The following is a 13608-nucleotide window of genomic DNA, read 5'->3' as shown; positions in this document are numbered from 1 at the left end:
TCCACTATTCTGCAGTATACATTTGTCACCTTTATTAGACTGAAGACAATAAAGCTACCCAACTGTTGCATGTGTCTTACTCTTCTACTTGTCGGTACTGTATACCATTATTATGAGAGAGCAATGCTCACTGATCAGGAACTTGCTCTCTTTGGTTTTCATTTATGCTCACTAAGTAGCTCAGTACTCTTCTTTACTCAATACAATGTTGCCAAAACTTTCTTTACTGAGCCCCAACCGAGTTTACTGATCTATTTAAAATTTTTATTTCAAACGAAAATTTAAATAAACATAATGAAATAGCAAAGAGAAAAAGCTAATACATTGCAAACTATAATTTCATTCTTATTATAAATATATGAAAGAACAGGGAGTGAACATTGTGAAAGCACACTTGAGACCAACTGGTCACGAAGTGTGTACATAAGCCTTCTACCACAACACTTATAACTTAAGACCGTGAAGAAAAGCTACACTTACACTACAGCAGAACGTTGGTGGATCTGCGGTGTATGTGTCAACACTGTCTTCTCCATGATGGACCGGTTTCTCTTCAATTGTCAGAACACACTTTCTATGTGCATTACAGATAAAAGGGAGTGACCACTTGTCGATGCTATGTAATAACCCACGTGAAGACAGAAACACACAAGATAAAGCTGGTCTGTGTATGTATATGTGTTAGGCTTGCCGACACTAACAATGCTCTTTTCTGTCACGTCAGAGATCACAGCCATCCTATTGACTGGTCTTCTGCTAAAACTGTCTTCCCTACTTCCAACTTTAACAGTCGCCGTCTGGTTGAATCCTTCCTAATACAGAACTTTCCTTGCATGAATCTTAGTCCCGGCTTCGTCTCTGTAGATGCCTTCCTCTCCCACTACATTGTAAAATGCTCCAAACTTCAGAACACTCGTGACCTAACCTGATTCCTCCTTTTTTCTTCTCCCTCTTACCCTTTCCTTTTTCCTTTTTCTCCTTTAGGTTGTCTTTCTTCTGCCCTGTGTATTTGTTCCTTCTTTATTTACTTATGTTGTCCCCCCCCTCTCGGTGTTTTAGCTCTTACCATCTGTGGGCACCAGCTCCCTTGTAGTGCTCCTCTTAGTATTTAACTGGCCCCTCCTACTCTTACTACCTCCCCACTACTATTTCCTTCTACCGCCACTACTACTAACACCTCCTGCCTATATATACCCATCATGCTCTCCTTCTCGTTAGTGTGACTTTGTAAATGGTCCAAGTCGGACAGAAACGTAGTCGTAAGCTCCTATCTTCTATGTGCGGGTTATTTGTGTATCGTTCCAGTCACGATTGTGCCTTTTTTTATTATTTACTGACTAGCTTGTGCTACTAGGTCAGATGCCGTGCTCCTTCCTTAAGTGAATGTGACCTGACCTGACTAGATTAGGGAGTTGGCTTAATCCGGTAGGAAAATTGGACCTGCCTCGCATGGGCCCGTAGTCCTGTTGCAATGTTCCTTCTTTCTTATGCTCTTATAACGCATGTCTACTCAAGACATTACCACAGTGTTCTCTCTTTCACTTTCATAGCTCAATGGTATATCGTTTGATATACCTATGAATCCTGGGCCAGGTGAGACATAAGAACATAAGAACATAAGAAAGGAGGAACACTGCAGGAGGCCTGTTGGCCCATACTAGGCAGGTCCTTTACAATTCATCCCACTAACAAAACATTTGCCCAACCCAATTTTCAATGCCACCCAAGAAATAAGCTCTGATGTGAAAGTTCCACTCAAATCCAACCCCTCCCACTCATGTACTTATCCAACCTAAATTTGAAACTACCCAAAGTCCCAGCCTCAATAACCCAACTAGGTAGACTGTTACACTCATCAAACCAATACTTTCCTATGTCCTTTCTAAATCTGAACTTATCTAATTTAAATCCATTACTGCGGGTTCTCTCTTGGAGAGACATCCTCAAGACCTTATTATTATCCCCTTTATTAATACCTATCTTCCACCTATACACTTCGATCAGGTCTCCCCTCATTCTTCGTCTAACAAGTGAATGTAACTTAAGAGTCTTCAATCTTTCTTCATAAGGAAGATTTCTAATGCTATGTATTAATTTAGTCATACTACACTGAATGTTTTCTAACGAATTTATGTCCATTCTGTAATATGGAGACCAGAACTGAGCTGCATAATCTAGGTGAGGCCTTACTAATGATGTATAAAGCTGCAGTATGACCTCTGGACTTCTGTTGCTTACACTTCTTGATATAAATCCCAGTAATCTATTTGCCTTATTACGTACGCTTAGGCATTGTTGTCTTGGTTTAAGGTTGCTGCTTACCATAACCCCCAAGTCCTTTTCGCAATCTGTATGGCTAAGTTCTACATCATTTAACTTATAAGTACTAGGGTTATGGGCACTCCCAAGCTTCAGAACCTTGCATTTATCTACATTGAACTGCATCTGCCACTTTTCTGACCAAGAATAGAGTTTGTTTAAATCCTCCTGAAGTTCCATAACATCTACGTTTGAATAAATTATCCTACCTATCTTTGTGTCATCAGCGAATTTGCTCATATCACTAGTAATTCCCTCATCAAGATCATTGATATATATTATAAACAACAACGGGCCCAAGACTGATCCCTGTGGAACACCACTTGTTACAGATCCCCACTCGGATTTAACCCCATTTATGGACACTCTCTGCTTCCTGTCAGTGAGCCATGACTCGATCCACGAGAGCACTTTTCCCCCAATGCCATGAGCTGCCACTTTCTTTAACAGTCTATGGTGCGGAACTCTATCAAAACCCTTTCTAAAATCTAAGTAAATAATATCAAATTCTTTATCGTGGTCAACAGCCTCAAAAGCTTTACTGAAGAAAGTTAATAAATTAGTTAGACAAGACCGGCCTCTTGTGAATCCATGCTGAGTATCATTAATCAAGCTATGCTTATCGAGATGGCTTCTTATAATCTCAGCTATAATTGACTCTAGTAATTTGCCTACAATTGAGGTCAGGCTTATTGGGCGGTAATTTGACGGTAACGACTTGTCCCCTGTTTTAAAAATAGGAATTACATTAGCCATCTTCCACATATCAGACACTACACCTGTTTGAAGAGATAAATTAAAAATATTAGTTAATGGTTCACAGAGTTCCATTTTGCATTCCTTAAGAACCCTAGAAAAAACCTCATCAGGACCCGGCGACTTACTTTGCTTCAGTCTGTCTATCTGCTTCACAACCATTTCACTAGTGACTGTGATGTTACATAATTTATCTTCTTCTAGCCCACTATAAAAATTAATTACTGGAATATTGTTAGTGTCTTCCTGTGTAAAAACTGAGAGAAAATAATTATTAAAAATCGAGCACATTTCATTCTCTTTGTCAGTAAGGTGCCCATAGTTATTTTTCAGGGGACCTATCTTATCTCTAACTTTAGTTCTATAGACCTGGAAAAAACTTTTTGGGTTAGTTTTAGAATCCCTAGCAACTTTAATTTCATAGTCCCTTTTAGCTTTTCTTATCCCCTTTTTAATGTCCCTCTTAATGTCAATATACTGATTCATAAGATGACCCTCACCTCTTTTGATACGCCTATAAATTCCTTTCTTATGCCCTAGTAGATATTTGAGCCTATTATTCATCCATTTTGGGTCATTTCTATTTGATCTTATTTCTTTATATGGGATAAACGTTCTTTGAGCAGCATGTATAGTGTTCAGAAAACTGTCATATTGATAGCTCTCTTCGTTACCCCAGTCAACAGATGACAAGTGTTCTCTAAGCCCATCGTAATCTGCTAAGCGAAAATCTGGGACTGTTACTGAGTTATCGCTACTATCGTACTTCCATTCAATGCTAAATGTAACTGATTTGTGGTCGCTAGCACCCAGTTCCTCTGAAATTTCTAAATTATTAACAAGGGATTCATTGTTTGCCATAACTAAGTCAAGCAGGTTATTTCCCCTTGTAGGTTCTGTCACAAACTGCTTCAAAAAACAATCCTGAACTACTTCTAAGAAGTCGTATGATTCTAAATTCCCAGTCAAGAAATTCCAATCAATATGACTAAAGTTAAAGTCTCCTAGAATTACTACATTATCGTGCCTTGTGGCCTTAACAATTTCCTCCCATAGTAGTCTCCCTTGGTCCCTATCTAAGTTTGGGGCACGGTATATCACTCCTAAAATCAGTTTTTCATGCCCCTCTGAAAATTCTATCCAAACAGATTCTGTATGTGTTACTTCAGACTTAATACCCGTTTTTATGCAACAGTTCAAGCGATCTCGGACATACAATGCCACCCCACCCCCCTTCCCGATACTTCTATCTACTTGGAACAATTTAAAACCCTGAATATGACATTCCGCAGGCATGTCCCGACTTTTTGAATTAAACCACGTCTCAGTTAAGGCAAATACATCAATGTTACATGCACTAGCAACTAATCTCAACTCGTCCATCTTATTCCTAGCACTACGGCAATTAGCATAATAAACATTGAAAGACTCTCCTTTCTCTTTACCCTTCCTGCTCATTTCTGTTTTTCTACTAAACCTATTACTGTCCTTATCACCCAAAGTCCCTTACTTTTCAATATCTACCTCGTTCTGCTTATTACTAGTTCCCCTAGAACTCGTAATATTACTACACTGGGACTTCACTGTTTTCCTGCCAAAACCCATACCACTAACTATTCCTAGTTTAAAGTCCTAACTGCTCCCTCCACTGCACATCTCCCTCCATGAGCACATCTCCTTACACCAGTTGCCCCTGCTGACCTAGCATTACACAGACACCTAGGAGTCACTGAAGCGTTGCGGACCACATCCAAGAGGAGAGAACCAAAGTACCCTAAATATAACAAGCTACCATACCTGATTTTCTTGGGTTACTTGGAGTGACTTTAATCTATTGAGGTGTGTTTTGATGTTAAGTAACATACAATATTTGTATTATTACGATAATCATTTTCAGGCTTATCAACCAATTACTGGGTAAGAGCCTCCTTTCCCTGACTATTTTGAGCACCTAAAAATATATTCCATCTAAACATTAGTTCCCATTTCACAATGCTCTTTTCCCCACAAAGAATCTTGTATTTCATAGAAGGGAAACAGCGATATGAACAGCAATTAACTCATTACCATCACACTATCATGCAAGAAGACCCTCACGTCTATCAGTCACTCAACAAAACCAGCAAAGGAAATATAAACACATATGCAGTATAATGTGATCCTTTATTGACTACGTTTCGCCCACACAGTGGGTTTTTTCAAGTCACAAACAGATCTGAACATTAAAATGGTATAAAATACCGACAGATTGTTAGGTAAGACACATATGCAACAGTTAGGTATCTTTATTTCACAAACAGATCTACCTGGGGTAGATCTGTTTGTGACTTGAAAAAGCCCACTGTGTGGGCGAAACGTAGTCAATAAAGGATCACATTATACTGCATATGTGTTTATATTTCCATTGTGTCGGTATTTTATACCATTTATTTCCAAAACCAGCAAACTTATATTTCTGGAAGGGTATATGCACTGATAGATGTATGTCTCTCAGTGTATATACAAAGAGTACAATTTAATTCCTACTTTAGTTACTTAGTATTTTTCATTGTCAATGTTCAGGTCATATGTAGCCTCGATAATCCACGTGCTGCCAACAAGCTTTGTACCTAGCAAGCTAACAGCAAGCTAACAAATGTCTTTGGGAACTTGCATTACCCGCCAAAGAAATTATTTTCCTTCGCCCGCTTATGGACACCTGATCAGGTATGATTTATAAACAAGATTATAATCGCACCTTGACAAATTACATATTGATGTAAAATAATCAGTAATTTATGTAAAATTTTGAAATGTTTCATCCATAAAGCCATTAATAATTATATTAGTCAAGTATCCTGACCTGATCGCTGGATCTTTGGCTAATAGGCTTAGCCAAAGATAACGTTGGGGTTCAGTTCGTGGACTTTGTGGGTGTTCCCTGTACCCTTGTTCTATCGCCAGCTTATCTGGCAAGCTGCTATCGTAAAATCACGATGAGGAATCTCAAACGATAGATAGGACCCACATCAGTCACGCGCCACACCCCGGTCAATACCCGAGGGCCAACAAGGTGTGGCCGAGGTCAGCAAGGTGTGACTGATGGTCAGCAAGGTGTGACCGAGGGTCGGTAAGGTGTGACTGATGGTCAGCAAGGTGTGGCTGAGGGCAAGCAAGGTGTGACTGATGGTCAGCAAGGTGTGGCTGAGGGTCAGCAAGGTGTGGCTGAGGGTCAGCAAGGTGTGACTGAGGGTCATCAACATGCACAGTAAGAACCTTCCTAACGCAATATAATCTCAGGGTCGGGGGTGATGAACAGTGTCCATTACATACTAACATGGCATAAACCCCGATAACTTAAGAATTACAACAAATTTTCAGTATAAGTTTGAAAAAGAACAAACATTAGTGAGAGCCATCTCTGAAGACTGTGGTCGTAAATATCTTGAGTGGAAACTACAAAAAAGATCAAGCATGTAAATAAAGGAATATGTCAGGAAGGATTTACGTAAAAACTGATCAAATAGTCATAAGAAGGTTTCAATCTAAAGAGCTTGCTATGCTTCCTCAGTTAACTTCCTAACGACTATACAAAAGTAGAATGCCCTCACTTTGCGGAATTTTGGTGGAATAAATGTCAGATTTTAAATATATTTACGCATTAAAAGCCTTTCACCACTCACAGATGTGCATCGCATGTTAGTTTATCAAAACTGAATACATCCAAAGTGTGCTACCACAATTCTATGTGATAGTTACAATGTGGAAACAAAAAATAGATGTTTTCGTGTGATATTCCATCACACAGGACTTATTCATGCATAAAATACTGTGTCAAGGTGAGGACGTTGTCAAGAATCCAACTGTGGGTTCAGTAGCTACGACAACTTGAAAGATTTGCAAGACCGGGCTGAGGGAGCCCTGAAGCCCGAAAACCTCCTTAGGATATTCTTCAGGTATATATGATACCAGAGTGTGTGACCGTAGGTATGCAGTGCATTGGTGCTACTCTTAACAATTGATCCCGTGTTCTTGACTTTATCTCTGTGGTACAAACCATTCAGTAACTAAGTAGTATCACACTGAATCAGCAGATGCCATTCACTGCAGTTTCGTTCAAGCAGTTTAAGTGGCAGACAATAAAGTGATGGTGCTGGGCTGAAGTTCAGCGGCGGGTAAACTAAAACTTCCCGGGAACAATGACATATCGTAATTCGAAGCTCTCGTTCTGGTAAGGTTGTTCTCCAGGATGACTGTAGCTAGGTGCGTTCTTTTTCCTGGAAATTTATTGTGTATCTTATTCAACTCACGCTATGCCGGTAAAGTGTATTATTTTAATGCAATGACTCCCAGTAAGATAGTGTAGAGTATGTTATTTTAACACAATGACAGTGAATTCACTACCAGAGCAAAATATACTGGGGTTTGGTTGGACTATGTATCACTGAGCTTAATAAGAACATAAGAGCTATATCCTCATAACTCTCCACTCTTAAAAAATACATATATATATAATAATTTTCGAAAGTTATAGATTTTATTAGATAGACCTAACACTGCGTGTCAGATAAGATAAGATTTCGTTCGGATTTTTAATCCCCAAGAAAGTCAGTGCGTCATCGAGGACTGTCTAATTTATTTCCATTGGGGTCCTTAATCTTGTCCCCCAGGATGCGACCCACACCAGTCGACTAACACCCAGGTACCTATTTGCTGCTAGGTGAACAGGACAACAGGTGTAAGGAAACGTGTCGAAATGTTTCCACCCGCCGGGAATCGAACCCGGGCCTTCCGTGTGTGACGCGGGAGCTTTAGCCACCAGGCCACCGGTTTCACTTCATGGTTCTACATTTTTCTTGGTTGGGGCAAGGCAGCGCCGCAGGAATTTTTAATTACTATCCACACAACCAGTTTCTTTTTCTGCCTGTGGTCGAGAATTGAACGCGTGCCAAAAATGTTTTTACTCCCTATTCCATTCAGACACTTGAGAATTTTTCTCAATCTTACGATTCACTTTCAGAAATTAGTCAGGGTTACATTCTTCATTCTTGACCATTGATGATGAGAGAGACGGTGATACTACTTCTAAACCTCTGAAAACAATTACGCGCAGGCACACACAGGGCTGCTTCAGGAGCGCCAACTCTGAACGTTGTGTGATTACTGAACAAAAATTAAAGTTCAGTCAAGGTAAGCTTCTTTTCGCTGATTTTCACACTAGGAAAACTTTATGAGTTCTCAATGAATTAACTGTTGAAGATCAAGACTCGACTGTTAGCATATTTTCGTGTGACAACTCTGACTTTATTATTTAAATGGTTCAGATAACCCACAAGTAGACGAATCAGACACTTGTGTAAGACTCGTGTGTCTTCAGTGTGTCTCATTCAACACTGACGTTTATACAAATAAGTTTTCCTTCATACTATTATTATTATTATTATTATTATTATTATTATTATTATTATTTTTATTATTATTATTATTATTATTATTATTATTATTATTATTATTATTATTATTATTATAAGCATGATTAAGCGACAAACTCGTAGAGGGGTCATACAACGTCTCGGGAATAGAAGGAAATCAGGTTTGATCCATGGAAGGAGACTGTAACTCAAACTCCTTGGATCGACAGCCCATCACCGGGATCGGGTACAGCTTCCTTGAAAGGTTTGCAGGAGAAAGTAAAGAGGATGCATTTTACATACTGAAAGCATTTAACCAAGATAGGACTCGCAGCAAGTTTGACAATTTTAGATTTAGAAAAGATACAGGGAGTAGAGCTGTAGATGAGTGGAACAAACTCAAAAGTAGCGTCATGAGTAGAGAACTTTGGGCAGCTTTAAATATACGTTGGACGAGTTCATCAGTTGGAGTGGCTGAGTGTGAGTTGGACCCGTCCAGCATGAGCTAATAAGCTTACTGTCGTGTTCATTCTGTGTAGTGTGAAACGCAAATGAAGTAAATTATACCTCAAATGAGGTAAACTATACATAGACAGTAAGGGTTAAAGAAAGAGTACATACCAGTGGTCAGTCGTCTTAGTATAATATGCAAGGATTTAATGTTAAGAATTAATCTAAGTCTGCCCGAAATGCTTAGCCATGCTAGGTGTCTTAGTGGTCCCCTCTGTAATTAGTATTTTATAACATGTAAACTACACAATATCCAAATCCTGTAAACCCTACATTGTAACCCTTATAGAGAATAAACTTGATTTGATTTGATTTGATTTAGTATCGCTTTTAACGAGCAATAAAATCTGGACGTCGTGTCCCAGTGACAGAGACTCAGTGCTTCTCTTTCTTAGTCTTTGACTGACTCCACTATTACTACCTCTACCACTACCTCTCTTCTTCCTTTCCTACTACCTCTCTTGCCCCGTCCTTGTCTGCTGACCTATATATACTCCCTCCTCTCCATTTTGTTAGTATGAATTTGTAAATGGTCCGAGTCAGACCGAAACGTCGTCGTAAGCTCCTCTCTCTCCTGTGTGCGAGTTATTTGTGTATTGTTTCAGTCCGGGTATTGTGCCTTTTTGTTATTCAGTAGTGCAGGATAATGTTATAATGTCTTCAGTGTTCCTGGCAACAATGTACACAACCATGATGTCCAGCAACACAATCATTGTAACTTTATTCCTTTTGTTTCTCATTATTATTATTATTATTATTATTATTATTATTATTATTATTATTATTATTATTATTTTATTATTTTTATTATTCTTATTGTTCTTAGTAGTAATAATAATAGTAGCAGGTATAGTAGCGGTAGTAGTAATAATAATAGTGGTAATATTAGTAATAATAATAATAATAGTAGTAACAGTAATAATAGTAGTAGTTATAGTAGTAATGATAGCAGTAGTAATAGTAGTAGTAGTAGTAATAGTAATAGTAGTAGCAAAAGTATTAACAGTAGTAGTAATAATAATAGTGTAGTGGTAGTATATTCAGTGGGAAGCGCGGACTAGGATGGTCTCCTACCATCAACTATCTCACTCTCACTCCCATTTACTTTTCTTTCTTTTGTCTTCAATGATTGCTGGTTGGCTGAACATAATGAATGCCTCTTCAAACTGGAGAACTTGTTTGGCGTTTTCTAAATATTTTATAGCAATATCACGAGATCTCTCAGTTCAAACAGGTTTATTTTCTGCTTCATGGTTTTTGCAAACTGACAGTCTGAAACTCTCAAGTTCTACTGACCACTGGGAATGTTCTAATGTGTACTACTGAAAATGCATTATCCGACTACTGGAATGAAAACTGAGACACATATATGTCGTACTAAAGTATTTACTGAAGCAACGTTTCGCACAAGGGAGCTACGTCAACGTTGTTATCAGAGGAATAAAGCTCCTGAGTGAAATATCTCCTGGATAAATACCCTGGTATGTTATTTACATACTTGTCGGTATATGATACCAACTTTTACCTAGCCACTGAAACTGTTCCGGTGTATGCGACAGGAAATCCTTCAACCGACCACTGGAAATGTTCAGGTGTCTATGAGTGGAAATGCTTTAATTGGTCACTGGAAATATCCCAGGGTTCACGAGTACATCAAATTGCCATTGATAGTATTTTAACCTCGATAAATGAATCCATGGGCAGCAGCAACCCTTTAACAATTACAGATGAAAAGACGGCAGGAGAAACGACAGAAGGGTTTCAACGAGACAAGATTATCAGGATTTACCTCTTCTCTTCATTTATGATCATCATAATTTTGATCAGTCTCTTCACCACAATCACACCCTTCTCCCACACCCTAACTCATCCCCTCACCCCATTCACTCTTGTAACCCAGTTGACCCCTCACCCTCACTTCATTCATGCATCGACTCACTTCCTCACCACGTATCTCACCCCCACTCATCACTTCAGCTACTCAACTCCTCACAGTCATCACGACCAACAGAAATTCGGCACTTCAAAATTTCATCTCCCTGGTGAATCCTGGTCATAGTTTGTGGGACATCACTAGCCACAGTTCGACTTAACTCGATCAAGAACTGCAGCCTCAACAACAAGAGAAGAAGCAGTAGCAACAGCAACAGGAGTAGTAACAACAGGAACAGGAACAATAATGACAGCTGCATAAAATCAGCAACAAGAGAAACAGCAGCAACAGGTGAAGAATCTGGAGAAAGGGAGGGCAGGAAGTAAAAGATAGTCTAATTGCAATGATGGCTACCAAATTGGTCTGTACCCAAATGCAGCAACTGTGATAATCATTGATCCTGAGTGGGAGGGTTCTCCACGTTGACGCTCTGATATCTTGAAAGGTTGTACAAGATGACTTACCTGTCATCTGTTTCAAGAGTTCATACTTTGGGTGCCAGACTTCTGTTGACTGCTGCCAGCGGCCCCTTGACAATAACCTGGATAATCCAACACTTACTCTTGAAATTTACCCAATTTCCTCTTAAATATTTTTTTTTGTTTATACCGGCAATATCTATTAAATCTGCTTTTGAATTTTTTTTAACCATGGATGCTGACATGATGTTCTGGTCCATTTGGTTTGTTCTACACTTCCTCCTGTATCCCTCAGTCCAGTAGGTGCTATGGCAGTTTGTAAGTTAGGGACCTAGTTCTCTAGAGTTTCCCATGAATATATTATCAGGTACCTGTCTCTTTCTCGAGGCCTGGTCACAGACCGGGGCGCGGGGGCGTTGACCCAAAAAACACCCTACAGATATTCTTTTCAGTTTTCCAAAGAGCACATTCCAAAGAGGTGCACAGGGTCGTGGTGGTGGTCGGCTCAGGAGGGTCCTTCAAGCAGGTGCAGGGTGGTGGTGGTGGTGGTCGGCTCAGGAGGGTCCTTCAAGCAGGTGCAGGGTGGTGGTGGTGGTCGGCTCAGGAGGGTCCTTCAAGCAGGTGCAGGGTGGTGGGGCGAAGCTCCTCCAGCAGGTGCAGGGTGATGGGGCGAGGCTGCTCCAGCAGGTACAGAGTGGTGGGGCGAGGCTGCTCCAGCAGGAGCAGGGTGGTGGAGCGAGGCTGCTCCAACAGGGAAAGGGTGATGAGGGGTGGCTCCAACAGGTGCAGGGTGATGAGAGGTGGCTCAAGCGTGGGCAGGGTGGTGGCTCCAGCGGGGGCAGGGTGGTGGCTCCAGCAGGGGCAGGATGGTGGGTGGTGGCTCCAGCAGGGGCAGGATGGTGGGTGGTGGCTCCAGCAGGGGCAGGGTGGTGGTGGGAGCCCCGAGCAGAGCCTCCCTTTCATTATCATCAATAAAGGTGCATTATTCAGAGGAAAGCATCTCTTAACCACGAAAACGAGAACATTTCAGATTAAGGAATGGTGGATGGGGAAGTAATGAAAGGTGAACGAAAGACGCTAAAGAGAGGATCTAGGAGTTTTGGCAGGGAGACTTAAGATGGGGTGGATAGAGATTGAGGATGGAGTGGAAGGGACAGTAAGGAATAAGCGGGAGGAAGGGTAAGGAAGGGGTGAGACTTAAACACACACACACACACAGGTGATTGTATATATATATATATATATATATATATATATATATATATATATATATATATATATATATATATATATATATATATATATATATATATATATATATATACATATATATATATATATATATATATATATATATATATATATATATATATATATATATATACATATATATATATATATATATATATATATATATATATATATATATATATATATATATATATATATATATATATATATATATATATATATATATATATATATTACTAAATTTGAAAGGAGAAACTTTGGTTTTTTCTTTTGGGCCACCCCGCCTCGGTGGGATATGGCCGGTGTGTTGAAAGATATATATATATATATATATATATATATATATATATATATATATATATATATATATATATATATATATATATATAATATATATATATATATATATATATATATATATATATATATATATATATATATATATATATATATATATATATATATATATATATATAAATATATATATATATATATATATATATATATATATATATATATATATATATGCATACATACATACATACATACATACAGAGAGAGAGAGAGAGAGAGAGAGAGAGAGAGAAATACGAGGCAAAAATGTTCTTAACGTCTATTATACAAAAAAACAGAATGAAAGAAATAAAATGGAATATATAATAGAAGAGCTAGGACTAGCCCTCAAGAGAGGTTCCTTGATGTCAGTGAAGGGGGGAGGAAGGTTCTTGATCCAAGAAATAGGGGCCCAGTCCTCCCCTTCCTTGAATCGAATCTGACTGCCACCCATTATCCCCAGGGATTATGATCTCTACGGATAATTACTACAAGCAAGCATGCAGAGAAAAAAGTATATTATTACAGTGAGCGTGACCTGGTTTTATTAGAGGAGTTGTAGTATGGCTGCTGAAGGGGTCACACCGGGTCACATTTTCCACAATTAAAAAAAAGTTACGTGGAAATAATTCAAATTTTTAACGTTATTGGCTTATCCTCAATTAATTTATCCAGCATTTACAACAACAAAAAAAAC

General features: G+C 38.9%; 1 protein-coding gene across 2 annotated transcripts in view; it reads right to left on the bottom strand.

The window, feature by feature from the left end:
* ATPCL (ATP-citrate synthase) overlaps positions 1–13608 on the bottom strand; it is a 391624-nt gene that overhangs the window by 215513 nt on the left and 162503 nt on the right. The window lies entirely within an intron of this gene.

This window comes from Cherax quadricarinatus, chromosome 7 (genome assembly GCF_038502225.1).
Source record: "Cherax quadricarinatus isolate ZL_2023a chromosome 7, ASM3850222v1, whole genome shotgun sequence".
Lineage (NCBI taxonomy): Eukaryota > Metazoa > Arthropoda > Malacostraca > Decapoda > Parastacidae > Cherax > Cherax quadricarinatus.
Note: the sequence above shows the minus strand (reverse complement) of the source record. Positions and strands in the feature narration are given on the sequence as shown.